At 43.5% G+C, this 27,467-nt stretch overlaps 29 non-coding genes across 29 annotated transcripts; all 29 read left to right on the top strand.

Moving 5' to 3' along the window:
- Nucleotides 1-725: 725 nt before the first annotated feature.
- Nucleotides 726-808, top strand: TRNAL-UAG (transfer RNA leucine (anticodon UAG)). The gene has a single exon. It is a non-coding gene; the product is annotated as a tRNA-Leu (tRNA).
- A 632-nt stretch (nucleotides 809-1,440) lies between these two features.
- TRNAL-CAG (transfer RNA leucine (anticodon CAG)) lies at nucleotides 1,441-1,523 on the top strand. Its single transcript has one exon. It is a non-coding gene; the product is annotated as a tRNA-Leu (tRNA).
- A 186-nt stretch (nucleotides 1,524-1,709) lies between these two features.
- On the top strand, nucleotides 1,710-1,792 carry TRNAL-AAG (transfer RNA leucine (anticodon AAG)). The gene has a single exon. It is a non-coding gene; the product is annotated as a tRNA-Leu (tRNA).
- Nucleotides 1,793-3,800: 2,008 nt separating this feature from the next.
- On the top strand, nucleotides 3,801-3,883 carry TRNAL-AAG (transfer RNA leucine (anticodon AAG)). Its single transcript has one exon. It is a non-coding gene; the product is annotated as a tRNA-Leu (tRNA).
- A 1,024-nt stretch (nucleotides 3,884-4,907) lies between these two features.
- On the top strand, nucleotides 4,908-4,990 carry TRNAL-UAG (transfer RNA leucine (anticodon UAG)). Its single transcript has one exon. It is a non-coding gene; the product is annotated as a tRNA-Leu (tRNA).
- A 632-nt stretch (nucleotides 4,991-5,622) lies between these two features.
- On the top strand, nucleotides 5,623-5,705 carry TRNAL-CAG (transfer RNA leucine (anticodon CAG)). The gene has a single exon. It is a non-coding gene; the product is annotated as a tRNA-Leu (tRNA).
- A 186-nt stretch (nucleotides 5,706-5,891) lies between these two features.
- Nucleotides 5,892-5,974, top strand: TRNAL-AAG (transfer RNA leucine (anticodon AAG)). The gene has a single exon. It is a non-coding gene; the product is annotated as a tRNA-Leu (tRNA).
- A 1,739-nt stretch (nucleotides 5,975-7,713) lies between these two features.
- On the top strand, nucleotides 7,714-7,796 carry TRNAL-CAG (transfer RNA leucine (anticodon CAG)). Its single transcript has one exon. It is a non-coding gene; the product is annotated as a tRNA-Leu (tRNA).
- A 186-nt stretch (nucleotides 7,797-7,982) lies between these two features.
- Nucleotides 7,983-8,065, top strand: TRNAL-AAG (transfer RNA leucine (anticodon AAG)). Its single transcript has one exon. It is a non-coding gene; the product is annotated as a tRNA-Leu (tRNA).
- Nucleotides 8,066-9,804: 1,739 nt separating this feature from the next.
- TRNAL-CAG (transfer RNA leucine (anticodon CAG)) lies at nucleotides 9,805-9,887 on the top strand. The gene has a single exon. It is a non-coding gene; the product is annotated as a tRNA-Leu (tRNA).
- Nucleotides 9,888-10,073: 186 nt separating this feature from the next.
- Nucleotides 10,074-10,156, top strand: TRNAL-AAG (transfer RNA leucine (anticodon AAG)). The gene has a single exon. It is a non-coding gene; the product is annotated as a tRNA-Leu (tRNA).
- A 1,739-nt stretch (nucleotides 10,157-11,895) lies between these two features.
- Nucleotides 11,896-11,978, top strand: TRNAL-CAG (transfer RNA leucine (anticodon CAG)). The gene has a single exon. It is a non-coding gene; the product is annotated as a tRNA-Leu (tRNA).
- Nucleotides 11,979-12,164: 186 nt separating this feature from the next.
- On the top strand, nucleotides 12,165-12,247 carry TRNAL-AAG (transfer RNA leucine (anticodon AAG)). Its single transcript has one exon. It is a non-coding gene; the product is annotated as a tRNA-Leu (tRNA).
- Nucleotides 12,248-13,271: 1,024 nt separating this feature from the next.
- On the top strand, nucleotides 13,272-13,354 carry TRNAL-UAG (transfer RNA leucine (anticodon UAG)). Its single transcript has one exon. It is a non-coding gene; the product is annotated as a tRNA-Leu (tRNA).
- Nucleotides 13,355-13,986: 632 nt separating this feature from the next.
- TRNAL-CAG (transfer RNA leucine (anticodon CAG)) lies at nucleotides 13,987-14,069 on the top strand. The gene has a single exon. It is a non-coding gene; the product is annotated as a tRNA-Leu (tRNA).
- Nucleotides 14,070-15,362: 1,293 nt separating this feature from the next.
- On the top strand, nucleotides 15,363-15,445 carry TRNAL-UAG (transfer RNA leucine (anticodon UAG)). The gene has a single exon. It is a non-coding gene; the product is annotated as a tRNA-Leu (tRNA).
- A 632-nt stretch (nucleotides 15,446-16,077) lies between these two features.
- On the top strand, nucleotides 16,078-16,160 carry TRNAL-CAG (transfer RNA leucine (anticodon CAG)). Its single transcript has one exon. It is a non-coding gene; the product is annotated as a tRNA-Leu (tRNA).
- Nucleotides 16,161-16,346: 186 nt separating this feature from the next.
- Nucleotides 16,347-16,429, top strand: TRNAL-AAG (transfer RNA leucine (anticodon AAG)). The gene has a single exon. It is a non-coding gene; the product is annotated as a tRNA-Leu (tRNA).
- A 1,024-nt stretch (nucleotides 16,430-17,453) lies between these two features.
- TRNAL-UAG (transfer RNA leucine (anticodon UAG)) lies at nucleotides 17,454-17,536 on the top strand. The gene has a single exon. It is a non-coding gene; the product is annotated as a tRNA-Leu (tRNA).
- A 901-nt stretch (nucleotides 17,537-18,437) lies between these two features.
- Nucleotides 18,438-18,520, top strand: TRNAL-AAG (transfer RNA leucine (anticodon AAG)). Its single transcript has one exon. It is a non-coding gene; the product is annotated as a tRNA-Leu (tRNA).
- A 1,008-nt stretch (nucleotides 18,521-19,528) lies between these two features.
- On the top strand, nucleotides 19,529-19,611 carry TRNAL-UAG (transfer RNA leucine (anticodon UAG)). Its single transcript has one exon. It is a non-coding gene; the product is annotated as a tRNA-Leu (tRNA).
- Nucleotides 19,612-20,243: 632 nt separating this feature from the next.
- On the top strand, nucleotides 20,244-20,326 carry TRNAL-CAG (transfer RNA leucine (anticodon CAG)). The gene has a single exon. It is a non-coding gene; the product is annotated as a tRNA-Leu (tRNA).
- A 186-nt stretch (nucleotides 20,327-20,512) lies between these two features.
- On the top strand, nucleotides 20,513-20,595 carry TRNAL-AAG (transfer RNA leucine (anticodon AAG)). The gene has a single exon. It is a non-coding gene; the product is annotated as a tRNA-Leu (tRNA).
- A 1,025-nt stretch (nucleotides 20,596-21,620) lies between these two features.
- Nucleotides 21,621-21,703, top strand: TRNAL-UAG (transfer RNA leucine (anticodon UAG)). Its single transcript has one exon. It is a non-coding gene; the product is annotated as a tRNA-Leu (tRNA).
- Nucleotides 21,704-22,335: 632 nt separating this feature from the next.
- TRNAL-CAG (transfer RNA leucine (anticodon CAG)) lies at nucleotides 22,336-22,418 on the top strand. The gene has a single exon. It is a non-coding gene; the product is annotated as a tRNA-Leu (tRNA).
- A 186-nt stretch (nucleotides 22,419-22,604) lies between these two features.
- TRNAL-AAG (transfer RNA leucine (anticodon AAG)) lies at nucleotides 22,605-22,687 on the top strand. The gene has a single exon. It is a non-coding gene; the product is annotated as a tRNA-Leu (tRNA).
- A 1,024-nt stretch (nucleotides 22,688-23,711) lies between these two features.
- On the top strand, nucleotides 23,712-23,794 carry TRNAL-UAG (transfer RNA leucine (anticodon UAG)). The gene has a single exon. It is a non-coding gene; the product is annotated as a tRNA-Leu (tRNA).
- A 2,008-nt stretch (nucleotides 23,795-25,802) lies between these two features.
- TRNAL-UAG (transfer RNA leucine (anticodon UAG)) lies at nucleotides 25,803-25,885 on the top strand. The gene has a single exon. It is a non-coding gene; the product is annotated as a tRNA-Leu (tRNA).
- Nucleotides 25,886-26,786: 901 nt separating this feature from the next.
- TRNAL-AAG (transfer RNA leucine (anticodon AAG)) lies at nucleotides 26,787-26,869 on the top strand. The gene has a single exon. It is a non-coding gene; the product is annotated as a tRNA-Leu (tRNA).
- Nucleotides 26,870-27,467: the final 598 nt, after the last annotated feature.

Raw genomic sequence — 27,467 nt, 5'->3', positions numbered from 1 at the left:
TCATTCAAGAGATGTTTCCACTATAGAATGCAGAGCAAGGGCAAAAATACAAGTGATAGAGCGAATGAGTGAGAAGGAGTGTTGTGGAAGGAGAGAATGAAACAAAGACAGAGTGAGTGAACGGCAGGGAGGCATAGAAGAGTAGTCTAGTAGTGAAGGAGACCTGCTTTTCCCTGCTCTTGACCTCCCACCCATCCCCAAACAACCACAAACATACCTTCTGTGCAAAGTTGGTGTGCAGAATTTCATGCCTCAGCAAGTGAGGGTGAGTCCCAGGCCAGGGGCTAAAGAGCAAAAGAGTGCCTGTGCTCAGACTTTCCCTGCTAGGGATAGTTTATCTGGAACAAGGCCTACTCTCTTGTATCCAGCAAGGATCTAGAAATCCTGCATGAATCTGCAAGGCACATTGGCAGCATAAATTTGCATAAACTGCCCCACCTATTGCCTTCCTACTTCCTGTGCTGTAGTTGTTTGTGTAGAGAGAGAGGTCGCAGGCAAGGAAATGTTGTGAGTCGGATACAGGACCCTAAATAGCTGGTGAGAGGTATGTGGTGTTCTAAAAGCATGAAAACTGTATACCTGTGAAATAAAGTGCTTTCGTATGTGTTCTTCTGTGTTTATTGTCCTGTGCATAAAGTTGCACCTTGTGTTTGAAGGTTTAAATTATTTCAGGCTTGCATGGACGTTTCTGAGTAACTTTTATTCATTTATTAAAAGCCTATACTGTCAGGATGGCCGAGAGGTCTAAGGCGCTGTGTTTAGGCCACAGTCTCCTTTGGAGGCGTGGGTTCGAATCCCACTTCTGACATGCCTTTTGGAGATTTAATCTCCTTTATCAGGTTAACATCTGATGGAAGTTGCATCTGTTGGTCTTCACTTGGCACGTTATTCCGTTCTCCTCTTGTCAAGAGAGATGGGGTTTCTCATATATTTAGGTTCTATAACGTCTTGCTGACAAAGCGCAATCCTTACCAAATGAGCATAGGACCCATGTAAGAGGTCATCTGGAAGAGTCATGCTCTTGTATGCCCTGGCCAGACGGGCCCTGCAAATTTGGAAGAATGCCATTCATCTGGTAGACAACTGGACTCCAGCACACTTACAGCAATCTCCTCAGGGCTTTGATCAGGGGCTGCTTAAATTTGCATACTCCACCCTATGTTGTGACTTTGAGATCCCTTGTTGAAATTGCTTTAGCCAGCCAAGAGGTGGCTATTGTCTCAATTTCAAAGCAGCTTTGAGCCGTTCAAGTGGCTGGTGAATAGCACTTTCTCTTTGTTTGCCTCAAAGTTCTAAAGAGTTCTCCATAGGTCCTGCTCTGTACAGATTGTTCAAAGATCTGTTGGAAGTGCATATAATAGGATAAATAAATTGAGGGCATTCCTTTTCAGTACCTCACCTGCATGGCTGTCTGGCCTCTGGAAGATGCTGGGAAAGCAAGTCAGGATGGCCGAGTGGTCTAAGGCGCTGCGTTCAGGTCGCAGTCTCCTCTGGAGGCGTGGGTTCAAATCCCACTTCTGACAGTCCTATGTTTACTCTAATTTTTTTCTTGAGAAATATGATCATTTCCCTCGCAGTGGCTTATAGGATTGTCTTCTTGGAAGAGTGCAGTGAGTTTTTTTCTTGCTCTAGCCACTATTGGCCTAAGCTCTGTGCATTTTTTGGTTCCTAATATCTTTCTCACCCTTTAGATGAAAAAGCACCATGGGGTCAGGATGGCCGAGTGGTCTAAGGCGCTGCGTTAAGGCCGCAGTCTCTCCTGGAGGCGTGGGTTCGAATCCCACTTCTAACAAAACTTGAATTTCATTTTCTCTCTCAGTTCCTTTAGAATCTCAGCTAAAAATTGGCAATGTAAATAATATCTGAATAAGTACCAAACTTCAGTTTCAACTGCAAATGCATTTGCCCTATTCTATCTTTAACGTTAATGTAATATTCTTCTAGCACTCGTGGTGTTTTATATTTCTTTTGTGGGGTACTTTAAAAATCTTTTTTATGAAAGAAATGGGTTACATTAAGTCTTGTGATGTTTTAGGTTTCCAATAAGGAGGTTTTAAATTTTATGTCACATCATTTTCAGATGCTTCATTCAAGAGATGTTTCCACTATAGAATGCAGAGCAAGGGCAAAAATACAAGTGATAGAGCGAGTGAGTGAGAATGAGTGTTGTGGAAGGAGAGAATGAAACAATGACAGAGTGAGTGAACGGCAGGGAGGCATAAAAGAGGAGTCTAGTAGTGAAGGAGACCTGCTTTTCCCTGCTCTTGACCTCCCACCCATCCCCAAACAACCACAAACATACCTTCTGTGCAAAGTTGGTATGCAGAATTTCATGCCTCAGCAAGTGAGGGTGAGTCCCAGGCCAGGGGCTAAAGAGCAAAAGAGTGCCTGTGCTCAGACTTTCCCTGCTAGGGATAGTTTATCTGGAACAAGGCCTACTCTCTTGTATCCAGCAAGGATCTAGAAATCCTGCATGTATCTGCAAGGCACATTGGCAGCATAAATTTGCATAAACTGCCCCACCTATTGCCTTCCTACTTCCTGTGCTGTAGTTGTTTGTGTAGAGAGAGAGGTCGCAGGCAAGGAAATGTTGTGAGTCGGATACAGGACCCTAAATAGCTGGTGAGAGGTATGTGGTGTTCTAAAAGCATGAAAACTGTATACCTGTGAAATAAAGTGCTTTCGTATGTGTTCTTCTGTGTTTATTGTCCTGTGCATAAAGTTGCACCTTGTGTTTGAAGGTTTAAATTATTTCAGGCTTGCATGGAGGTAGACGTTTCTGAGTAACTTTTATTCATTTATTAAAAGCCTATACTGTCAGGATGGCCGAGAGGTCTAAGGCGCTGTGTTTAGGCCACAGTCTCCTTTGGAGGCGTGGGTTCGAATCCCACTTCTGAAATGCCTTTTGGAGATTTAATCTCCTTTATCAGGTTAACATCTGATGGAAGTTGCATCTGTTGGTCTTCACTTGGCACGTTATTCCGTTCTCCTCTTGTCAAGAGAGATGGGGTTTCTCATATATTTAGGTTCTATAACGTCTTGCTGACAAAGCGCAATCCTTACCAAATGAGCATAGGACCCATGTAAGAGGTCATCTGGAAGAGTCATGCTCTTGTATGCCCTGGCCAGACGGGCCCTGTAAATTTGGAAGAATGCCATTCATCTGGTAGACAACTGGACTCCAGCACACTTACAGCAATCTCCTCAGGGCTTTGATCAGGGGCTGCTTAAATTTGCATACTCCACCCTATGTTGTGACTTTGAGATCCCTTGTTGAAATTGCTTTAGCCAGCCAAGAGGTGGCTATTGTCTCAATTTCAAAGCAGCTTTGAGCCGTTCAAGTGGCTGGTGAATAGCACTTTCTCTTTGTTTGCCTCAAAGTTCTAAAGAGTTCTCCATAGGTCCTGCTCTGTACAGATTGTTCAAAGATCTGTTGGAAGTGCATATAATAGGATAAATAAATTGAGGGCATTCCTTTTCAGTACCTCACCTGCATGGCTGTCTGGCCTCTGGAAGATGCTGGGAAAGCAAGTCAGGATGGCCGAGTGGTCTACGGCGCTGCGTTCAGGTCGCAGTCTCCTCTGGAGGCGTGGGTTCAAATCCCACTTCTGACAGTCCTGTGTTTACTCTAATTTTTTTCTTGAGAAATATGATCATTTCCCTCGCAGTGGCTTATAGGATTGTCTTCTTGGAAGAGTGCAGTGAGTTTTTTTCTTGCTCTAGCCACTATTGGCCTAAGCTCTGTGCATTTTTTGGTTCCTAATATCTTTCTCACCCTTTAGATGAAAAAGCACCATGGGGTCAGGATGGCCGAGTGGTCTAAGGCGCTGCGTTAAGGCCGCAGTCTCTCCTGGAGGCGTGGGTTCGAATCCCACTTCTGACAAAACTTGAATTCCATTTTGTCTCTCAGTTCCTTTAGAATCTCAGCTAAAAATTGGCAATGTAAATAATATCTGAATAAGTACCAAACTTCAGTTTCAACTGCAAATGCATTTGCCCTATTCTATCTTTAACGTTAATGTAATATTCTTCTAGCACTCGTGGTGTTTTATATTTGTTTTGTGGGGTACTTTAAAAATCTTTTTTATGAAAGAAATGGGTTACATTAAGTCTTGTGATGTTTTAGATTTACAATAAGGAGGTTTTAAATTTTATGTCACGTCATTTTCAGATGCTTCATTCAAGAGATGTTTCCACTATAGAATGCAGAGCAAGGGCAAAAATACAAGTGATAGAGCGAGTGAGTGAGAAGGAGTGTTGTGGAAGGAGAGAATGAAACAAAGACAGAGTGAGTGAATGGCAGGGAGGCATAGAAGAGGAGTCTAGTAGTGCAGGAGACCTGCTTTTCCCTGCTCTTGACCTCCCACCCATCCCCAAACAACCACAAACATACCTTCTGTGCAAAGTTGGTATGCAGATTTTCACGCCTCAGCAAGTGAGGGTGAGTCCCAGGCCAGGGGCTAAAGAGCAAAAGAGTGCCTGTGCTCAGACTTTCCCTGCTAGGGATAGTTTATCTGGAACAAGTCCTTCTCTCTTGTATCCAGCAAGGATCTAGAAATCCTGCATGAATCTGCAAGGCACATTGGCAGCATAAATTTGCATAAACTGCCCCACCTATTGCCTTCCTACTTCCTGTGCTGTAGTTGTTTGTGTAGAGAGAGAGGTCGCAGGCAAGGAAATGTTGTGAGTCGGATACAGGACCCTAAATAGCTGGTGAGAGGTATGTGGTGTTCTAAAAGCATGAAAACTGTATACCTGTGAAATAAAGTGCTTTCGTATGTGTTCTTCTGTGTTCATTGTCCTGTGCATAAAGTTGCACCTTGTGTTTGAAGGTTTAAATTATTTCAGGCTTGCATGGAGGTAGACGTTTCTGAGTAACTTTTATTCATTTCTTAAAAGCCTATACTGTCAGGATGGCCTAGAGGTCTAAGGCGCTGTGTTTAGACCACAGTCTCCTTTGGAGGCGTGGGTTCGAATCCCACTTCTGACATGCCTTTTGGAGATTTAATCTCCTTTATCAGGTTAACATCTGATGGAAGTTGCATCTGTTGGTCTTCACTTCGCACGTTATTCCGTTCTCCTCTTGTCAAGAGAGATGGGGTTTCTCATATATTTAGGTTCTATAACGTCTTGCTGACAAAGCGCAATCCTTACCAAATGAGCATAGGACCCATGTAAGAGGTCATCTGGAAGAGTCATGCTCTTGTATGCACTGGCCAGACGGGCCCTGCAAATTTGGAAGAATGCCATGCATCTGGTAGACAACTGGACTCCAGCACACTTACAGCAATTTCCTTAGGGCTTTGATCAGGGGCTGCTTAAATTTGCATACTCCACCCTATGTTGTGACTTTGAGATCCCTTGTTGAAATTGCTTTAGCCAGCCAAGAGGTGGCTATTGTCTCAATTTCAAAGCAGCTTTGAGCCGTTCAAGTGGCTGGTGAATAGCACTTTCTCTTTGTTCGCCTCAAAGTTCTAAAGAGTTCTCCATAGGTCCTGCTCTGTACAGATTGTTCAAAGATCTGTTGGAAGTGCATATAATAGGATAAATAAATTGAGGGCATTCCTTTTCAGTACCTCACCTGCATGGCTGTCTGGCCTCTGGAAGATGCTGGGAAAGAAAGTCAGGATGGCCGAGTGGTCTAAGGCGCTGCGTTCAGGTCGCAGTCTCCTCTGGAGGCGTGGGTTCAAATCCCACTTCTGACAGTCCTGTGTTTACTCTAATTATTTTCTTGAGAAATATGATCATTTCCCTCGCAGTGGCTTATAGGATTGTCTTCTTGGAAGAGTGCAGTGAGTTTTTTTCTTGCTCTAGCCACTATTGGCCTCAGCTCTGTGCATTTTTTGGTTCCTAATATCTTTCTCACCCTTTAGATGAAAAAGCAGCATGGGGTCAGGATGGCCGAGTGGTCTAAGGCGCTGCGTTAAGGCCGCAGTCTCTCCTGGAGGCGTGGGTTCGAATCCCACTTCTGACAAAACTTGAATTCCATTTTCTCTCTCAGTTCCTTTAGAATCTCAGCTAAAAATTGGCAATGTAAATAATATCTGAATAAGTACCAAACTTCAGTTTCAACTGCAAATGCATTTGCCCTATTCTATCTTTAACGTTAATGTAATATTCTTCTAGCACTCGTGGTGTTTTATATTTGTTTTGTGGGGTACTTTAAAAATCTTTTTTATGAAAGAAATGGGTTACATTAAGTCTTGTGATGTTTTAGGTTTCCAATAAGGAGGTTTTAAATTTTATGTCACGTCATTTTCAGATGCTTCATTCAAGAGATGTTTCCACTATAGAATGCAGAGCAAGGGCAAAAATACAAGTGATAGAGCGAGTGAGTGAGAAGGAGTGTTGTGGAAGGAGAGAATGAAACAAAGACAGAGTGAGTGAATGGCAGGGAGGCATAGAAGAGGAGTCTAGTAGTGAAGGAGACCTGCTTTTCCCTGCTCTTGACCTCCCACCCATCCCCAAACAACCACAAACATACCTTCTGTGCAAAGTTGGTATGCAGAATTTAACGCCTCAGCAAGTGAGGGTGAGTCCCAGGCCAGGGGCTAAAGAGCAAAAGAGTGCCTGTGCTCAGACTTTCCCTGCTAGGGATAGTTTATCTGGAACAAGGCCTACTCTCTTGTATCCAGCAAGGATCTAGAAATCCTGCATGAATCTGCAAGGCACATTGGCAGCATAAATTTGCATAAACTGCCCCACCTATTGCCTTCCTACTTCCTGTGCTGTAGTTGTTTGTGTAGAGAGAGAGGTCGCAGGCAAGGAAATGTTGTGAGTCGGATACAGGACCCTAAATAGCTGGTGAGAGGTATGTGGTGTTCTAAAAGCATGAAAACTGTATACCTGTGAAATAAAGTGCTTTCGTATGTGTTCTTCTGTGTTTATTGTCCTGTGCATAAAGTTGCACCTTGTGTTTGAAGGTTTAAATTATTTCAGGCTTGCATGGAGGTAGACGTTTCTGAGTAACTTTTATTCATTTATTAAAAGCCTATACTGTCAGGATGGCCGAGAGGTCTAAGGCGCAGTGTTTAGGCCACAGTCTCCTTTGGAGGCGTGGGTTCGAATCCCACTTCTGACATGCCTTTTGGAGATTTAATCTCCTTTATCAGGTTAACATCTGATGGAAGTTGCATCCGTTGGTCTTCACTTGGCACGTTATTCCGTTCTCCTCTTGTCAAGAGAGATGGGGTTTCTCATATATTTAGGTTCTATAACGTCTTGCTGACAAAGCGCAATCCTTACCAAATGAGCATAGGACCCATGTAAGAGGTCATCTGGAAGAGTCATGCTCTTGTATGCCCTGGCCAGACGGGCCCTGTAAATTTGGAAGAATGCCATTCATCTGGTAGACAACTGGACTCCAGCACACTTACAGCAATCTCCTCAGGGCTTTGATCAGGGGCTGCTTAAATTTGCATACTCCACCCTATGTTGTGACTTTGAGATCCCTTGTTGAAATTGCTTTAGCCAGCCAAGAGGTGGCTATTGTCTCAATTTCAAAGCAGCTTTGAGCCGTTCAAGTGGCTGGTGAATAGCACTTTCTCTTTCTTTGCCTCAAAGTTCTAAAGAGTTCTCCATAGGTCCTGCTCTGTACAGATTGTTCAAAGATCTGTTGGAAGTGCATATAATAGGATAAATAAATTGAGGGCATTCCTTTTCAGTACCTCACCTGCATGGCTGTCTGGCCTCTGGAAGATGCTGGGAAAGCAAGTCAGGATGGCCGAGTGGTCTAAGGCGCTGCGTTCAGGTCGCAGTCTCCTCTGGAGGCGTGGGTTCAAATCCCACTTCTGACAGTCCTGTGTTTACTCTAATTTTTTTCTTGAGAAATATGATCATTTCCCTCGCAGTGGCTTATAGGATTGTCTTCTTGGAAGAGTGCAGTGAGTTTTTTTCTTGCTCTAGCCACTATTGGCCTAAGCTCTGTGCATTTTTTGGTTCCTAATATCTTTCTCACCCTTTAGATGAAAAAGCAGCATGGGGTCAGGATGGCCAAGTGGTCTAAGGCGCTGCGTTAAGGCCGCAGTCTCTCCTGGAGGCGTGGGTTCGAATCCCACTTCTGACAAAACTTGAATTACATTTTCTCTCTCAGTTCCTTTAGAATCTCAGCTAAAAATTGGCAATGTAAATAATATCTGAATAAGTACCAAACTTCAGTTTCAACTGCAAATGCATTTGCCCTATTCTATCTTTAACGTTAATGTAATATTCTTCTAGCACTCGTGGTGTTTTATATTTCTTTTGTGGGGTACTTTAAAAATCTTTTTTATGAAAGAAATGGGTTACATTAAGTCTTGTGATGTTTTAGGTTTCCAATAAGGAGGTTTTAAATTTTATGTCACGTCATTTTCAGATGCTTCATTCAAGAGATGTTTCCACTATAGAATGCAGAGCAAGGGCAAAAATACAAGTGATAGAGCGAGTGAGTGAGAAGGAGTGTTGTGGAAGGACAGAATGAAACAAAGACAGAGTGAGTGAACGGCAGGGAGGCATAGAAGAGTAGTCTAGTAGTGAAGGAGACCTGCTTTTCCCTGCTCTTGACCTCCCACCCATCCCCAAACAACCACAAACATACCTTCTGTGCAAAGTTGGTATGCAGAATTTCACGCCTCAGCAAGTGAGGGTGAGTCCCAGGCCAGGGGCTAAAGAGCAAAAGAGTGCCTGTGCTCAGACTTTCCCTGCTAGGGATAGTTTATCTGGAACAAGGCCTACTCTCTTGTATCCAGCAAGGATCTAGAAATCCTGCATGAATCTGCAAGGCACATTGGCAGCATAAATTTGCATAAACTGCCCCACCTATTGCCTTCCTACTTCCTGTGCTGTAGTTGTTTGTGTAGAGAGAGAGGTCGCAGGCAAGGAAATGTTGTGAGTCGGATACAGGACCCTAAATAGCTGGTGAGAGGTATGTGGTGTTCTAAAAGCATGAAAACTGTATACCTGTGAAATAAAGTGCTTTCGTATGTGTTCTTCTGTGTTTATTGTCCTGTGCATAAAGTTGCACCTTGTGTTTGAAGGTTTAAATTATTTCAGGCTTGCATGGAGGTAGACGTTTCTGAGTAACTTTTATTCATTTCTTAAAAGCCTATACTGTCAGGATGGCCGAGAGGTCTAAGGCGCTGTGTTTAGGCCACAGTCTCCTTAGGAGGCGTGGGTTCGGATCCCACTTCTGACATGCCTTTTGGAGATTTAATCTCCTTTATCTGGTTAACATCTGATGGAAGTTGCATCTGTTGGTCTTCACTTGGCACGTTATTCCGTTCTCCTCTTGTCAAGAGAGATGGGGTTTCTCATATATTTAGGTTCTATAACGTCTTGCTGACAAAGCGCAATCCTTACCAAATGAGCATAGGACCCATGTAAGAGGTCATCTGGAAGAGTCATGCTCTTGTATGCCCTGGCCAGATGGGCCCTGCAAATTTGGAAGAATGCCATGCATCTGGTAGACAACTGGACTCCAGCACACTTACAGCAATTTCCTTAGGGCTTTGATCAGGGGCTGCTTAAATTTGCATACTCCACCCTATGTTGTGACTTTGAGATCCCTTGTTGAAATTGCTTTAGCCAGCCAAGAGGTGGCTATTGTCTCAATTTCAAAGCAGCTTTGAGCCGTTCAAGTGGCTGGTGAATAGCACTTTCTCTTTGTTCGCCTCAAAGTTCTAAAGAGTTCTCCATAGGTCCTGCTCTGTACAGATTGTTCAAAGATCTGTTGGAAGTGCATATAATAGGATAAATAAATTGAGGGCATTCCTTTTCAGTACCTCACCTGCATGGCTGTCTGGCCTCTGGAAGATGCTGGGAAAGCAAGTCAGGATGGCCGAGTGGTCTAAGGCGCTGCGTTCAGGTCGCAGTCTCCTCTGGAGGTGTGGGTTCAAATCCCACTTCTGACAGTCCTGTGTTTACTCTAATTTTTTTCTTGAGAAATATGATCATTTCCCTCGCAGTGGCTTATAGGATTGTCTTCTTGGAAGAGTGCAGTCAGTTTTTTTCTTGCTCTAGCCACTATTGGCCTAAGCTCTGTGCATTTTTTGGTTCCTAATATCTTTCTCACCCTTTCGATGAAAAAGCAGCATGGGGTCAGGATGGCCGAGTGGTCTAAGGCGCTGCGTTAAGGCCGCAGTCTCTCCTGGTGGCGTGGGTTCGAATCCCACTTCTGACAAAACTTGAATTCCATTTTCTCTCTCAGTTCCTTTAGAATCTCAGCTAAAAATTGGCAATGTAAATAATATCTGAATAAGTACCAAACTTCAGTTTCAACTGCAAATGCATTTGCCCTATTCTATCTTTAACGTTAATGTAATATTCTTCTAGCACTCGTGGTGTTTTATATTTGTTTTGTGGGGTACTTTAAAAATCTTTTTTATGAAAGAAATGGGTTACATTAAGTCTTGTGATGTTTTAGGTTTCCAATAAGGAGGTTTTAAATTTTATGTCACGTCATTTTCAGATGCTTCATTCAAGAGATGTTTCCACTATAGAATGCAGAGCAAGGGCAAAAATACAAGTGATAGAGCGAGTGAGTGAGAAGGAGTGTTGTGGAAGGAGAGAATGAAACAAAGACAGAGTGAGTGAACGGCAGGGAGGCATAGAAGAGTAGTCTAGTAGTGAAGGAGACCTGCTTTTCCCTGCTCTTGACCTCCCACCCATCCCCAAACAACCACAAACATACCTTCTGTGCAAAGTTGGTATGCAGAATTTCATGCCTCAGCAAGTGAGGGTGAGTCCCAGGCCAGGGGCTAAAGAGCAAAAGAGTGCCTGTGCTCAGACTTTCCCTGCTAGGGATAGTTTATCTGGAACAAGGCCTACTCTCTTGTATCCAGCAAGGATCTAGAAATCCTGCATGAATCTGCAAGGCACATTGGCAGCATAAATTTGCATAAACTGCCCCACCTATTGCCTTCCTACTTCCTGTGCTGTAGTTGTTTGTGTAGAGAGATAGGTCGCAGGCAAGGAAATGTTGTGAGTCGGATACAGGACCCTAAATAGCTGGTGAGAGGTATGTGGTGTTCTAAAAGCATGAAAACTGTATACCTGTGAAATAAAGTGCTTTCGTATGTGTTCTTCTGTGTTTATTGTCCTGTGCATAAAGTTGCACCTTGTGTTTGAAGGTTTAAATTATTTCAGGCTTGCATGGAGGTAGACGTTTCTGAGTAACTTTTATTCATTTCTTAAAAGCCTATACTGTCAGGATGGCCGAGAGGTCTAAGGTGCTGTGTTTAGGCCACAGTCTCCTTTGGAGGCGTGGGTTCGAATTCCACTTCTGACATTCCTTTTGGAGATTTAATCTCCTTTATCAGGTTAACATCTGATGGAAGTTGCATCTGTTGGTCTTCACCTGGCACGTTATTCCGTTCTCCTCTTGTCAAGAGAGATGGGGTTTCTCATATATTTAGGTTCTATAACGTCTTGCTGACAAAGCGCAATCCTTACCAAATGAGCATAGGACCCATGTAAGAGGTCATCTGGAAGAGTCATGCTCTTGTATGCCCTGGCCAGACGGGCCCTGCAAATTTGGAAGAATGCCATGCATCTGGTAGACAACTGGACTCCAGCACACTTACAGCAATTTCCTTAGGGCTTTGATCAGGGGCTGCTTAAATTTGCATACTCCACCCTATGTTGTGACTTTGAGATCCCTTGTTGAAATTGCTTTAGCCAGCCAAGAGGTGGCTATTGTCTCAATTTCAAAGCAGCTTTGAGCCGTTCAAGTGGCTGGTGAATAGCACTTTCTCTTTGTTCGCCTCAAAGTTCTAAAGAGTTCTCCATAGGTCCTGCTCTGTACAGATTGTTCAAAGATCTGTTGGAAGTGCATATAATAGGATAAATAAATTGAGGGCATTCCTTTTCAGTACCTCACCTGCATGGCTGTCTGGCCTCTGGAAGATGCTGGGAAAGCAAGTCAGGATGGCCGAGTGGTCTAAGGCGCTGCGTTCAGGTCGCAGTCTCCTCTGGAGGTGTGGGTTCAAATCCCACTTCTGACAGTCCTGTGTTTACTCTAATTTTTTTCTTGAGAAATATGATCATTTCCCTCGCAGTGGCTTATAGGATTGTCTTCTTGGAAGAGTGCAGTGAGTTTTTTTCTTGCTCTAGCCACTATTGGCCTAAGCTCTGTGCATTTTTTGGTTCCTAATATCTTTCTCACCCTTTAGATGAAAAAGCAGCATGGGGTCAGGATGGCCGAGTGGTCTAAGGCGCTGCGTTAAGGCCGCAGTCTCTCCTGGAGGCGTGGGTTCAAATCCCACTTCTGACAAAACTTGAATTCCATTTTCTCTCTCAGTTCCTTTAGAATCTCAGCTAAAAATTGGCAATGTAAATAATATCTGAATAAGTACCAAACTTCAGTTTCAACTGCAAATGCATTTGCCCTATTCTATCTTTAACGTTAATGTAATATTCTTCTAGCACTCGTGGTGTTTTATATTTGTTTTGTGGGGTACTTTAAAAATCTTTTTTATGAAAGAAATGGGTTACATTAAGTCTTGTGATGTTTTAGGTTTCCAATAAGGAGGTTTTAAATTTTATGTCACGTCATTTTCAGATGCTTCATTCAAGAGATGTTTCCACTATAGAATGCAGAGCAAGGGCAAAAATACAAGTGATAGAGCGAGTGAGTGAGAAGGAGTGTTGTGGAAGGAGAGAATGAAACAAAGACAGAGTGAGTGAATGGCAGGGAGGCATAGAAGAGGAGTCTAGTAGTGAAGGAGACCTGCTTTTCCCTGCTCTTGACCTCCCACCCATCCCCAAACAACCACAAACATACCTTCTGTGCAAAGTTGGTATGCAGAATTTCACGCCTCAGCAAGTGAGGGTGAGTCCCAGGCCAGGGGCTAAAGAGCAAAAGAGTGCCTGTGCTCAGACTTTCCCTGCTAGGGATAGTTTATCTGGAACAAGGCCTACTCTCTTGTATCCAGCAAGGATCTAGAAATCCTGCATGAATCTGCAAGGCACATTGGCAGCATAAATTTGCATAAACTGCCCCACCTATTGCCTTCCTACTTCCTGTGCTGTAGTTGTTTGTGTAGAGAGAGAGCTCGCAGGCAAGGAAATGTTGTGAGTCGGATACAGGACCCTAAATAGCTGGTGAGAGGTATGTGGTGTTCTAAAAGCATGAAAACTGTATACCTGTGAAATAAAGTGCTTTCGTATGTGTTCTTCTGTGTTTATTGTCCTGTGCATAAAGTTGCACCTTGTGTTTGAAGGTTTAAATTATTTCAGGCTTGCATGGAGGTAGACGTTTCTGAGTAACTTTTATTCATTTCTTAAAAGCCTATACTGTCAGGATGGCCGAGAGGTCTAAGGCGCTGTGTTTAGGCCACAGTCTCCTTTGGAGGCGTGGGTTCGAATCCCACTTCTGACCTGCCTTTTGGAGATTTAATCTCCTTTATTAGGTTAACATCTGATGGAAGTTGCATCTGTTGGTCTTCACTTGGCACGTTATTCCGTTCTCCTCTTGTCAAGAGAGATGGGGTTTCTCATATATTTAGGTTCTATAACGTCTTGCTGACAAAGCGCAATCCTTACCAAATGAGCATAGGACCCATGTAAGAGGTCATCTGGAAGAGTCATGCTCTTGTATGCCCTGGCCAGACGGGCCCTGCAAATTTGGAAGAATGCCATGCATCTGGTAGACAACTGGACTCCAGCACACTTACAGCAATTTCCTTAGGGCTTTGATCAGGGGCTGCTTAAATTTGCATACTCCACCCTATGTTGTGACTTTGAGATCCCTTGTTGAAATTGCTTTAGCCAGCCAAGAGGTGGCTATTGTCTCAATTTCAAAGCAGCTTTGAGCCGTTCAAGTGGCTGGTGAATAGCACTTTCTCTTTGTTCGCCTCAAAGTTCTAAAGAGTTCTCCATAGGTCCTGCTCTGTACAGATTGTTCAAAGATCTGTTGGAAGTGCATATAATAGGATAAATAAATTGAGGGCATTCCTTTTCAGTACCTCACCTGCATGGCTGTCTGGCCTCTGGAAGATGCTGGGAAAGCAAGTCAGGATGGCCGAGTGGTCTAAGGCGCTGCGTTCAGGTCGCAGTCTCCTCTGGAGGTGTGGGTTCAAATCCCACTTCTGACAGTCCTGTGTATACTCTAATTTTTTTCTTGAGAAATATGATCATTTCCCTCGCAGTGGCTTATAGGATTGTCTTCTTGGAAGAGTGCAGTGAGTTTTTTTCTTGCTCTAGCCACTATTGGCCTAAGCTCTGTGCATTTTTTGGTTCCTAATATCTTTCTCACCCTTTAGATGAAAAAGCAGCATGGGGTCAGGATGGCCGAGTTGTCTAAGGCGCTGCGTTAAGGCCGCAGTCTCTCCTGGAGGCGTCGGTTCGAATCCCACTTCTGACAAAACTTGAATTCCATTTTCTCTCTCAGTTCCTTTAGAATCTCAGCTAAAAATTGGCAATGTAAATAATATCTGAATAAGTACCAAACTTCAGTTTCAACTGCAAATGCATTTGCCCTATTCTATCTTTAACGTTAATGTAATATTCTTCTAGCACTCGTGGTGTTTTATATTTGTTTTGTGGGGTACTTTAAAAATCTTTTTTATGAAAGAAATGGGTTACATTAAGTCTTGTGATGTTTTAGGTTTACAATAAGGAGGTTTTAAATTTTATGTCACGTCATTTTCAGATGCTTCATTCAAGAGATGTTTCCACTATAGAATGCAGAGCAAGGGCAAAAATACAAGTGATAGAGCGAGTGAGTGAGAAGGAGTGTTGTGGAAGGAGAGAATGAAACAAAGACAGAGTGAGTGAATGGCAGGGAGGCATAGAAGAGGAGTCTAGTAGTGCAGGAGACCTGCTTTTCCCTGCTCTTGACCTCCCACCCATCCCCAAACAACCACAAACATACCTTCTGTGCAAAGTTGGTATGCAGATTTTCACGCCTCAGCAAGTGAGGGTGAGTCCCAGGCCAGGGGCTAAAGAGCAAAAGAGTGCCTGTGCTCAGACTTTCCCTGCTAGGGATAGTTTATCTGGAACAAGGCCTACTCTCTTGTATCCAGCAAGGATCTAGAAATCCTGCATGAATCTGCAAGGCACATTGGCAGCATAAATTTGCATAAACTGCCCCACCTATTGCCTTCCTACTTCCTGTGCTGTAGTTGTTTGTGTAGAGAGAGAGGTCGCAGGCAAGGAAATGTTGTGAGTCGGATACAGGACCCTAAATAGCTGGTGAGAGGTATGTGGTGTTCTAAAAGCATGAAAACTGTATACCTGTGAAATAAAGTGCTTTCGTATGTGTTCTTCTGTGTTTATTGTCCTGTGCATAAAGTTGCACCTTGTGTTTGAAGGTTTAAATTATTTCAGGCTTGCATGGAGGTAGACGTTTCTGAGTAACTTTTATTCATTTATTAAAAGCCTATACTGTCAGGATGGCCGAGAGGTCTAAGGCGCTGTGTTTAGGCCACAGTCTCCTTTGGAGGCGTGGGTTCGAATCCCACTTCTGACATGCCTTTTGGAGATTTAATCTCCTTTATCAGGTTAACATCTGATGGAAGTTGCATCTGTTGGTCTTCACTTGGCACTTTATTCCGTTCTCCTCTTGTCAAGAGAGATGGGGTTTCTCATATATTTAGGTTCTATAACGTCTTGCTGACAAAATGCAATCCTTACCAAATGAGCATAGGACCCATGTAAGAGGTCATCTGGAAGAGTCATGCTCTTGTATGCCCTGGCCAGACGGGCCCTGCAAATTTGGAAGAATGCCATTCATCTGGTAGACAACTGGACTCCAGCACACTTACAGCAATCTCCTCAGGGCTTTGATCAGGGGCTGCTTAAATTTGCATACTCCACCCTATGTTGTGACTTTGAGATCCCTTGTTGAAATTGCTTTAGCCAGCCAAGAGGTGGCTATTGTCTCAATTTCAAAGCAGCTTTGAGCCGTTCAAGTGGCTGGTGAATAGCACTTTCTCTTTGTTTGCCTCAAAGTTCTAAAGAGTTCTCCATAGGTCCTGCTCTGTACAGATTGTTCAAAGATCTGTTGGAAGTGCATATAATAGGATAAATAAATTGAGGGCATTCCTTTTCAGTACCTCACCTGCATGGCTGTCTGGCCTCTGGAAGATGCTGGGAAAGCAAGTCAGGATGGCCGAGTGGTCTAAGGCGCTGCGTTCAGGTCGCAGTCTCCTCTGGAGGCGTGGGTTCAAATCCCACTTCTGACAGTCCTGTGTTTACTCTAATTTTTTTCTTGAGAAATATGATCATTTCCCTCGCAGTGGCTTATAGGATTGTCTTCTTGGAAGAGTGCAGTGAGTTTTTTTCTTGCTCTAGCCACTATTGGCCTAAGCTCTGTGCATTTTTTGGTTCCTAATATCTTTCTCACCCTTTAGATGAAAAAGCACCATGGGGTCAGGATGGCCGAGTGGTCTAAGGCGCTGCGTTAAGGCCGCAGTCTCTCCTGGAGGCGTGGGTTCGAATCCCACTTCTGACAAAACTTGAATTCCATTTTCTCTCTCAGTTCCTTTAGAATCTCAGCTAAAAATTGGCAATGTAAATAATATCTGAATAAGTACCAAACTTCAGTTTCAACTGCAAATGCATTTGCCCTATTCTATCTTTAACGTTAATGTAATATTCTTCTAGCACTCGTGGTGTTTTATATTTCTTTTTTGGGGTACTTTAAAAATCTTTTTTATGAAAGAAATGGGTTACATTAAGTCTTGTGATGTTTTAGGTTTACAATAAGGAGGTTTTAAACTTTATGTCACGTCATTTTCAGATGCTTCATTCAAGAGATGTTTCCACTATAGAATGCAGAGCAAGGGCAAAAATACAAGTGATAGAGCGAGTGAGTGAGAAGGAGTGTTGTGGAAGGAGAGAATGAAACAAAGACAGAGTGAGTGAACGGCAGGGAGGCATAGAAGAGGAGTCTAGTAGTGAAGGAGACCTGCTTTTCCCTGCTCTTGACCTCCCACCCATCCCCAAACAACCACAAACATACCTTCTGTGCATAGTTGGTATGCAGAATTTCACGCCTCAGCAAGTGAGGGTGAGTCCCAGGCCAGGGGCTAAAGAGCAAAAGAGTGCCTGTGCTCAGACTTTCCCTGCTAGGGATAGTTTATCTGGAACAAACCCTACTCTCTTGTATCCAGCAAGGATCTAGAAATCCTGCATGAATCTGCAAGGCACATTGGCAGCATAAATTTGCATAAACTGCCCCACCTATTGCCTTCCTACTTCCTGTGCTGTAGTTGTTTGTGTAGAGAGAGAGGTCGCAGGCAAGGAAATGTTGTGAGTCGGATACAGGACCCTAAATAGCTGGTGAGAGGTATGTGGTGTTCTAAAAGCATGAAAACTGTATACCTGTGAAATAAAGTGCTTTCGTATGTGTTCTTCTGTGTTTATTGTCCTGTGCATAAAGTTGCACCTTGTGTTTGAAGGTTTAAATTATTTCAGGCTTGCATGGAGGTAGACGTTTCTGAGTAACTTTTATTCATTTCTTAAAAGCCTATACTGTCAGGATGGCCGAGAGGTCTAAGGCGCTGTGTTTAGGCCACAGTCTCCTTTGGAGGCGTGGGTTCGAATCCCACTTCTGACATGCCTTTTGGAGATTTAATCTCCTTTATCAGGTTAACATCTGATGGAAGTTGCATCTGTTGGTCTTCACTTGGCACGTTATTCCGTTCTCCTCTTGTCAAGAGAGATGGGGTTTCTCATATATTTAGGTTCTATAACGTCTTGCTGACAAAGCGCAATCCTTACCAAATGAGCATAGGACCCATGTAAGAGGTCATCTGGAAGAGTCATGCTCTTGTATGCCCTGGCCAGACGGGCCCTGCAAATTTGGAAGAATGCCATGCATCTGGTAGACAACTGGACTCCAGCACACTTACAGCAATTTCCTTAGGGCTTTGATCAGGGGCTGCTTAAATTTGCATACTCCACCCTATGTTGTGACTTTGAGATCCCTTGTTGAAATTGCTTTAGCCAGCCAAGAGGTGGCTATTGTCTCAATTTCAAAGCAGCTTTGAGCCGTTCAAGTGGCTGGTGAATAGCACTTTCTCTTTGTTCGCCTCAAAGTTCTAAAGAGTTCTCCATAGGTCCTGCTCTGTACAGATTGTTCAAAGATCTGTTGGAAGTGCATATAATAGGATAAATAAATTGAGGGCATTCCTTTTCAGTACCTCACCTGCATGGCTGTCTGGCCTCTGGAAGATGCTGGGAAAGAAAGTCAGGATGGCCGAGTGGTCTAAGGCGCTGCGTTCAGGTCGCGGTCTTCTCTGGAGGCGTGGGTTCAAATCCCACTTCTGACAGTCCTGTGTTTACTCTAATTATTTTCTTGAGAAATATGATCATTTCCCTCGCAGTGGCTTATAGGATTGTCTTCTTGGAAGAGTGCAGTGAGTTTTTTTCTTGCTCTAGCCACTATTGGCCTCAGCTCTGTGCATTTTTTGGTTCCTAATATCTTTCTCACCCTTTAGATGAAAAAGCAGCATGGGGTCAGGATGGCCGAGTGGTCTAAGGCGCTGCGTTAAGGCCGCAGTCTCTCCTGGAGGCGTGGGTTCGAATCCCACTTCTGACAAAACTTGAATTCCATTTTCTCTCTCAGTTCCTTTAGAATCTCAGCTAAAAATTGGCAATGTAAATAATATCTGAATAAGTACCAAACTTCAGTTTCAACTGCAAATGCATTTGCCCTATTCTATCTTTAACGTTAATGTAATATTCTTCTAGCACTCGTGGTGTTTTATATTTGTTTTGTGGGGTACTTTAAAAATCTTTTTTATGAAAGAAATGGGTTACATTAAGTCTTGTGATGTTTTAGGTTTCCAATAAGGAGGTTTTAAATTTTATGTCACGTCATTTTCAGATGCTTAATTCAAGAGATGTTTCCACTATACAATGCAGAGCAAGGGCAAAAATACAAGTGATAGAGCGTGTTGTGGAAGGAGAGAATGAAACAAAGACAGAGTGAGTGAATGGCAGGGAGGCATAGAAGAGGAGTCTAGTAGTGAAGGAGACCTGCTTTTCCCTGCTCTTGACCTCCCACCCATCCCCAAACAACCACAAACATACCTTCTGTGCAAAGTTGGTATGCAGAATTTCACGCCTCAGCAAGTGAGGGTGAGTCCCAGGCCAGGGGCTAAAGAGCAAAAGAGTGCCTGTGCTCAGACTTTCCCTGCTAGGGATAGTTTATCTGGAACAAGGCCTACTCTCTTGTATCCAGCAAGGATCTAGAAATCCTGCATGAATCTGCAAGGCACATTGGCAGCATAAATTTGCATAAACTGCCCCACCTATTGCCTTCCTACTTCCTGTGCTGTAGTTGTTTGTGTAGAGAGAGAGGTCGCAGGCAAGGAAATGTTGTGAGTCGGATACAGGACCCTAAATAGCTGGTGAGAGGTATGTGGTGTTCTAAAAGCATGAAAACTGTATACCTGTGAAATAAAGTGCTTTCGTATGTGTTCTTCTGTGTTTATTGTCCTGTGCATAAAGTTGCACCTTGTGTTTGAAGGTTTAAATTATTTCAGGCTTGCATTGAGGTAGACGTTTCTGAGTAACTTTTATTCATTTCTTAAAAGCATATACTGTCAGGATGGCCGAGAGGTCTAAGGCGCTGTGTTTAGGCCACAGTCTCCTTTGGAGGCGTGGGTTCGAATCCCACTTCTGACATGCCTTTTGGAGATTTAATCTCCTATATCAGGTTAACATCTGATGGAAGTTGCATCTGTTGGTCTTCACTTGGCACGTTATTCCGTTCTCCTCTTGTCAAGAGAGATGGGGTTTCTCATATATTTAGGTTCTATAACGTCTTGCTGACAAAGCGCAATCCTTACCAAATGAGCATAGGACCCATGTAAGAGGTCATCTGGAAGAGTCATGCTCTTGTATGCCCTGGCCAGACGGGCCCTGCAAATTTGGAAGAATGCCATTCATCTGGTAGACAACTGGACTCCAGCACACTTACAGCAATTTCCTCAGGGCTTTGATCAGGGGCTGCTTAAATTTGCATACTCCACCCTATGTTGTGACTTTGAGATCCCTTGTTGAAATTGCTTTAGCCAGCCAAGAGGTGGCTATTGTCTCAATTTCAAAGCAGCTTTGAGCCGTTCAAGTGGCTGGTGAATAGCACTTTCTCTTTGTTTGCCTCAAAGTTCTAAAGAGTTCTCCATAGGTCCTGCTCTGTACAGATTGTTCAAAGATCTGTTGGAAGTGCATATAATAGGATAAATAAATTGAGGGCATTCCTTTTCAGTACCTCACCTGCATGGCTGTCTGGCCTCTGGAAGATGCTGGGAAAGCAAGTCAGGATGGCCGAGTGGTCTAAGGCGCTGCGTTCAGGTCGCAGTCTCCTCTGGAGGCGTGGGTTCAAATCCCACTCCTGACAGTCCTGTGTTTACTCTAATTTTTTTCTTGAGAAATATGATCATTTCCCTCGCAGTGGCTTATAGGATTGTCTTCTTGGAAGAGTGCAGTGAGTTTTTTTCTTGCTCTAGCCACTATTGGCCTCAGCTCTGTGCATTTTTTGGTTCCTAATATCTTTCTCACCCTTTAGATGAAAAAGCAGCATTGGGTCAGGATGGCCGAGTGGTCTAAGGCGCTGCGTTAAGGCCGTAGTTTCTCCTGGAGGCGTGGGTTCGAATCCCACTTCTGACAAAACTTGAATTCCATTTTCTCTCTCAGTTCCTTTAGAATCTCAGCTAAAAATTGGCAATGTAAATAATATCTGAATAAGTACCAAACTTCAGTTTCAACTGCAAATGCATTTGCCCTATTCTATCTTTAACGTTAATGTAATATTCTTCTAGCACTCGTGGTGTTTTATATTTCTTTTGTGGGGTACTTTAAAAATCTTTTTTATGAAAGAAATGGGTTACATTAAGTCTTGTGATGTTTTAGGTTTCCAATAAGGAGGTTTTAAATTTTATGTCACGTCATTTTCAGATGCTTCATTCAAGAGATGTTTCCACTATAGAATGCAGAGCAAGGGCAAAAATACAAGTGATAGAGCGAAGGAGTGAGAAGGAGTGTTGTGGAAGGAGAGAATGAAACAAAAACAGAGTGAGTGAACGGCAGGGAGGCATAGAAGAGTAGTCTAGTAAAGAAGGAGACCTGCTTTTCCCTGCTCTTGACCTCCCACCCATCCCCCAAACAACCACAAACATACCTTCTGTGCAAAGTTGGTATGCAGAATTTCATGCCTCAGCAAGTGAGGGTGAGTCCCAGGCCAGGGGCTAAAGAGCAAAAGAGTGCCTGTGCTCAGACTTTCCCTGCTAGGGATAGTTTATCTGGAACAAGGCCTACTCTCTTGTATCCAGCAAGGATCTAGAAATCCTGCATGAACCTGCAAGGCACATTGGCAGCATAAATTTGCATAAACTGCCCCACCTATTGCCTTCCTACTTCCTGTGCTGTAGTTGTTTGTGTAGAGAGAGAGGTCGCAGGCAAGGAAATGTTGTGAGTCGGATACAGGACCCTAAATAGCTGGTGAGAGGTATGTGGTGTTCTAAAAGCATGAAAACTGTATACCTGTGAAATAAAGTGCTTTCGTATGTGTTCTTCTGTGTTTATTGTCCTGTGCATAAAGTTGCACCTTGTGTTTGAAGGTTTAAATTATTTCAGGCTTGCATGGAGGTAGACGTTTCTGAGTAACTTTTATTCATTTATTAAAAGCCTATACTGTCAGGATGGCCGAGAGGTCTAAGGCGCTGTGTTTAGGCCACAGTCTCCTTTGGAGGCGTGGGTTCGAATCCCACTTCTGACATGCCTTTTGGAGATTTAATCTCCTTTATCAGGTTAACATCTGATGGAAGTTGCATCTGTTGGTCTTCACTTGGCACGTTATTCCGTTCTCCTCTTGTCAAGAGAGATGGGGTTTCTCATATATTTAGGTTCTATAACGTCTTGCTGACAAAGCGCAATCCTTACCAAATGAGCATAGGACCCATGTAAGAGGTCATCTGGAAGAGTCATGCTCTTGTATGCCCTGGCCAGACGGGCCCTGCAAATTTGGAAGAATGCCATTCATCTGGTAGACAACTGGACTCCAGCACACTTACAGCAATCTCCTCAGGGCTTTGATCAGGGGCTGCTTAAATTTGCATACTCCACCCTATGTTGTGACTTTGAGATCCCTTGTTGAAATTGCTTTAGCCAGCCAAGAGGTGGCTATTGTCTCAATTTCAAAGCAGCTTTGAGCCGTTCAAGTGGCTGGTGAATAGCACTTTCTCTTTGTTTGCCTCAAAGTTCTAAAGAGTTCTCCATAGGTCCTGCTCTGTACAGATTGTTCAAAGATCTGTTGGAAGTGCATATAATAGGATAAATAAATTGAGGGCATTCCTTTTCAGTACCTCACCTGCATGGCTGTCTGGCCTCTGGAAGATGCTGGGAAAGCAAGTCAGGATGGCCGAGTGGTCTAAGGCGCTGCGTTCAGGTCGCAGTCTCCTCTGGAGGCGTGGGTTCAAATCCCACTTCTGACAGTCCTGTGTTTACTCTAATTTTTTTCTTGAGAAATATGATCATTTCCCTCGCAGTGGCTTATAGGATTGTCTTCTTGGAAGAGTGCAGTGAGTTTTTTTCTTGCTCTAGCCACTATTGGCCTAAGCTCTGTGCATTTTTTGGTTCCTAATATCTTTCTCACCCTTTAGATGAAAAAGCACCATGGGGTCAGGATGGCCGAGTGGTCTAAGGCGCTGCGTTAAGGCCGCAGTCTCTCCTGGAGGCGTGGGTTCGAATCCCACTTCTGACAAAACTTGAATTCCATTTTCTCTCTCAGTTCCTTTAGAATCTCAGCTAAAAATTGGCAATGTAAATAATATCTGAATAAGTACCAAACTTCAGTTTCAACTGCAAAGGCATTTGCCCTATTCTATCTTTAACGTTAATGTAATATTCTTCTAGCACTCGTGGTGTTTTATATTTCTTTTGTGGGGTACTTTAAAAATCTTTTTTATGAAAGAAATGGGTTACATTAAGTCTTGTGATGTTTTAGGTTTCCAATAAGGAGGTTTTAAATTTTATGTCACGTCATTTTCAGATGCTTCTTTCAAGAGATGTTTCCACTATAGAATGCAGAGCAAGGGCAAAAATACAAGTGATAGAGCGAGTGAGTGAGAAGGAGTGTTGTGGAAGGACAGAATGAAACAAAGACAGAGTGAGTGAACTGCAGGGAGGCATAGAAGAGGAGTCTAGTAGTGAAGGAGACCTGCTTTTCCCTGCTCTTGACCTCCCACCCATCCCCAAACAACCACAAACATACCTTCTGTGCAAAGTTGGTATGCAGAATTTCACGCCTCAGCAAGTGAGGGTGAGTCCCAGGCCAGGGGCTAAAGAGCAAAAGAGTGCCTGTGCTCAGACTTTCCCTGCTAGGGATAGTTTATCTGGAACAAGGCCTACTCTCTTGTATCCAGCAAGGATCTAGAAATCCTGCATGAATCTGCAAGGCACATTGGCAGCATAAATTTGCATAAACTGCCCCACCTATTGCCTTCCTACTTCCTGTGCTGTAGTTGTTTGTGTAGAGAGAGAGCTCGCAGGCAAGGAAATGTTGTGAGTCGGATACAGGACCCTAAATAGCTGGTGAGAGGTATGTGGTGTTCTAAAAGCATGAAAACTGTATACCTGTGAAATAAAGTGCTTTCGTATGTGTTCTTCTGTGTTTATTGTCCTGTGCATAAAGTTGCACCTTGTGTTTGAAGGTTTAAATTATTTCAGGCTTGCATTGAGGTAGACGTTTCTGAGTAACTTTTAGTCATTTCTTAAAAGCCTATACTGTCAGGATGGCCGAGAGGTCTAAGGCGCTGTGTTTAGGCCACAGTCTCCTTTGGAGGCGTGGGTTCGAATCCCACTTCTGACATGCCTTTTGGAGATTTAATCTCCTTTATTAGGTTAACATCTGATGGAAGTTGCATCTGTTGGTCTTCACTTGGCACGTTATTCCGTTCTCCTCTTGTCAAGAGAGATGGGGTTTCTCATATATTTAGGTTCTATAACGTCTTGCTGACAAAGCGCAATCCTTACCAAATGAGCATAGGACCCATGTAAGAGGTCATCTGGAAGAGTCATGCTCTTGTATGCCCTGGCCAGACGGGCCCTGCAAATTTGGAAGAATGCCATGCATCTGGTAGACAACTGGACTCCAGCACACTTACAGCAATTTCCTTAGGGCTTTGATCAGGGGCTGCTTAAATTTGCATACTCCACCCTATGTTGTGACTTTGAGATCCCTTGTTGAAATTGCTTTAGCCAGCCAAGAGGTGGCTATTGTCTCAATTTCAAAGCAGCTTTGAGCCGTTCAAGTGGCTGGTGAATAGCACTTTCTCTTTGTTCGCCTCAAAGTTCTAAAGAGTTCTCCATAGGTCCTGCTCTGTACAGATTGTTCAAAGATCTGTTGGAAGTGCATATAATAGGATAAATAAATTGAGGGCATTCCTTTTCAGTACCTCACCTGCATGGCTGTCTGGCCTCTGGAAGATGCTGGGAAAGCAAGTCAGGATGGCCGCGTGGTCTAAGGCGCTGCGTTCAGGTCGCAGTCTCCTCTGGAGGTGTGGGTTCAAATCCCACTTCTGACAGTCCTGTGTATACTCTAATTTTTTTCTTGAGAAATATGATCATTTCCCTCGCAGTGGCTTATAGGATTGTCTTCTTGGAAGAGTGCAGTGAGTTTTTTTCTTGCTCTAGCCACTATTGGCCTAAGCTCTGTGCATTTTTTGGTTCCTAATATCTTTCTCACCCTTTAGATGAAAAAGCAGCATGGGGTCAGGATGGCCGAGTTGTCTAAGGCGCTGCGTTAAGGCCGCAGTCTCTCCTGGAGGCGTCGGTTCAAATCCCACTTCTGACAAAACTTGAATTCCATTTTCTCTCTCAGTTCCTTTAGAATCTCAGCTAAAAATTGGCAATGTAAATAATATCTGAATAAGTACCAAACTTCAGTTTCAACTGCAAATGCATTTGCCCTATTCTATCTTTAACGTTAATGTAATATTCTTCTAGCACTCGTGGTGTTTTATATTTGTTTTGTGGGGTACTTTAAAAATCTTTTTTATGAAAGAAATGGGTTACATTAAGTCTTGTGATGTTTTAGGTTTCCAATAAGGAGGTTTTAAATTTTATGTCACGTCATTTTCAGATGCTTCATTCAAGAGATGTTTCCACTATAGAATGCAGAGCAAGGGCAAAAATACAAGTGATAGAGCGAGTGAGTGAGAAGGAGTGTTGTGGAAGGAGAGAATGAAACAAAGACAGAGTGAGTGAACGGCAGGGAGGCATAGAAGAGGAGTCTAGTAGTGAAGGAGACCTGCTTTTCCCTGCTCTTGACCTCCCACCCATCCCCAAACAACCACAAACATACCTTCTGTGCATAGTTGGTATGCAGAATTTCACGCCTCAGCAAGTGAGGGTGAGTCCCAGGCCAGGGGCTAAAGAGCAAAAGAGTGCCTGTGCTCAGACTTTCCCTGCTAGGGATAGTTTATCTGGAACAAGGCCTACTCTCTTGTATCCAGCAAGGATCTAGAAATCCTGCATGAATCTGCAAGGCACATTGGCAGCATAAATTTGCATAAACTGCCCCACCTATTGCCTTCCTACTTCCTGTGCTGTAGTTGTTTGTGTAGAGAGAGAGGTCGCAGGCAAGGAAATGTTGTGAGTCGGATACAGGACCCTAAATAGCTGGTGAGAGGTATGTGGTGTTCTAAAAGCATGAAAACTGTATACCTGTGAAATAAAGTGCTTTCGTATGTGTTCTTCTGTGTTTATTGTCCTGTGCATAAAGTTGCACCTTGTGTTTGAAGGTTTAAATTATTTCAGGCTTGCATGGAGGTAGACGTTTCTGAGTAACTTTTATTCATTTCTTAAAAGCCTATACTGTCAGGATGGCCGAGAGGTCTAAGGCGCTGTGTTTAGGCCACAGTCTCCTTTGGAGGCGTGGGTTCGAATCCCACTTCTGACATGCCTTTTGGAGATTTAATCTCCTTTATCAGGTTAACATCTGATGGAAGTTGCATCTGTTGGTCTTCACTTGGCACGTTATTCCGTTCTCCTCTTGTCAAGAGAGATGGGGTTTCTCATATATTTAGGTTCTATAACGTCTTGCTGACAAAGCGCAATCCTTACCAAATGAGCATAGGACCCATGTAAGAGGTCATCTGGAAGAGTCATGCTCTTGTATGCCCTGGCCAGACGGGCCCTGCAAATTTGGAAGAATGCCATGCATCTGGTAGACAACTGGACTCCAGCACACTTACAGCAATTTCCTTAGGGCTTTGATCAGGGGCTGCTTAAATTTGCATACTCCACCCTATGTTGTGACTTTGAGATCCCTTGTTGAAATTGCTTTAGCCAGCCAAGAGGTGGCTATTGTCTCAATTTCAAAGCAGCTTTGAGCCGTTCAAGTGGCTGGTGAATAGCACTTTCTCTTTGTTCGCCTCAAAGTTCTAAAGAGTTCTCCATAGGTCCTGCTCTGTACAGATTGTTCAAAGATCTGTTGGAAGTGCATATAATAGGATAAATAAATTGAGGGCATTCCTTTTCAGTACCTCACCTGCATGGCTGTCTGGCCTCTGGAAGATGCTGGGAAAGAAAGTCAGGATGGCCTAGTGGTCTAAGGCGCTGCGTTCAGGTCGCGGTCTTCTCTGGAGGCGTGGGTTCAAATCCCACTTCTGACAGTCCTGTGTTTACTCTAATTATTTTCTTGAGAAATATGATCATTTCCCTCGCAGTGGCTTATAGGATTGTCTTCTTGGAAGAGTGCAGTGAGTTTTTTTCTTGCTCTAGCCACTATTGGCCTCAGCTCTGTGCATTTTTTGGTTCCTAATATCTTTCTCACCCTTTAGATGAAAAAGCAGCATGGGGTCAGGATGGCCGAGTGGTCTAAGGCGCTGCGTTAAGGCCGCAGTCTCTCCTGGAGGCGTGGGTTCGAATCCCACTTCTGACAAAACTTGAATTCCATTTTCTCTCTCAGTTCCTTTAGAATCTCAGCTAAAAATTGGCAATGTAAATAATATCTGAATAAGTACCAAACTTCAGTTTCAACTGCAAATGCATTTGCCCTATTCTATCTTTAACGTTAATGTAATATTCTTCTAGCACTCGTGGTGTTTTATATTTGTTTTGTGGGGTACTTTAAAAATCTTTTTTATGAAAGAAATGGGTTACATTAAGTCTTGTGATGTTTTAGGTTTCCAATAAGGAGGTTTTAAATTTTATGTCACGTCATTTTCAGATGCTTAATTCAAGAGATGTTTCCACTATACAATGCAGAGCAAGGGCAAAAATACAAGTGATAGAGCGTGTTGTGGAAGGAGAGAATGAAACAAAGACAGAGTGAGTGAATGGCAGGGAGGCATAGAAGAGGAGTCTAGTAGTGAAGGAGACCTGCTTTTCCCTGCTCTTGACCTCCCACCCATCCCCAAACAACCACAAACATACCTTCTGTGCAAAGTTGGTATGCAGAATTTCACGCCTCAGCAAGTGAGGGTGAGTCCCAGGCCAGGGGCTAAAGAGCAAAAGAGTGCCTGTGCTCAGACTTTCCC

This window comes from Triturus cristatus, chromosome 6 (genome assembly GCF_964204655.1).
Source record: "Triturus cristatus chromosome 6, aTriCri1.1, whole genome shotgun sequence".
Classification (NCBI taxonomy): domain Eukaryota; kingdom Metazoa; phylum Chordata; class Amphibia; order Caudata; family Salamandridae; genus Triturus; species Triturus cristatus.
Note: the sequence above shows the minus strand (reverse complement) of the source record. Positions and strands in the feature narration are given on the sequence as shown.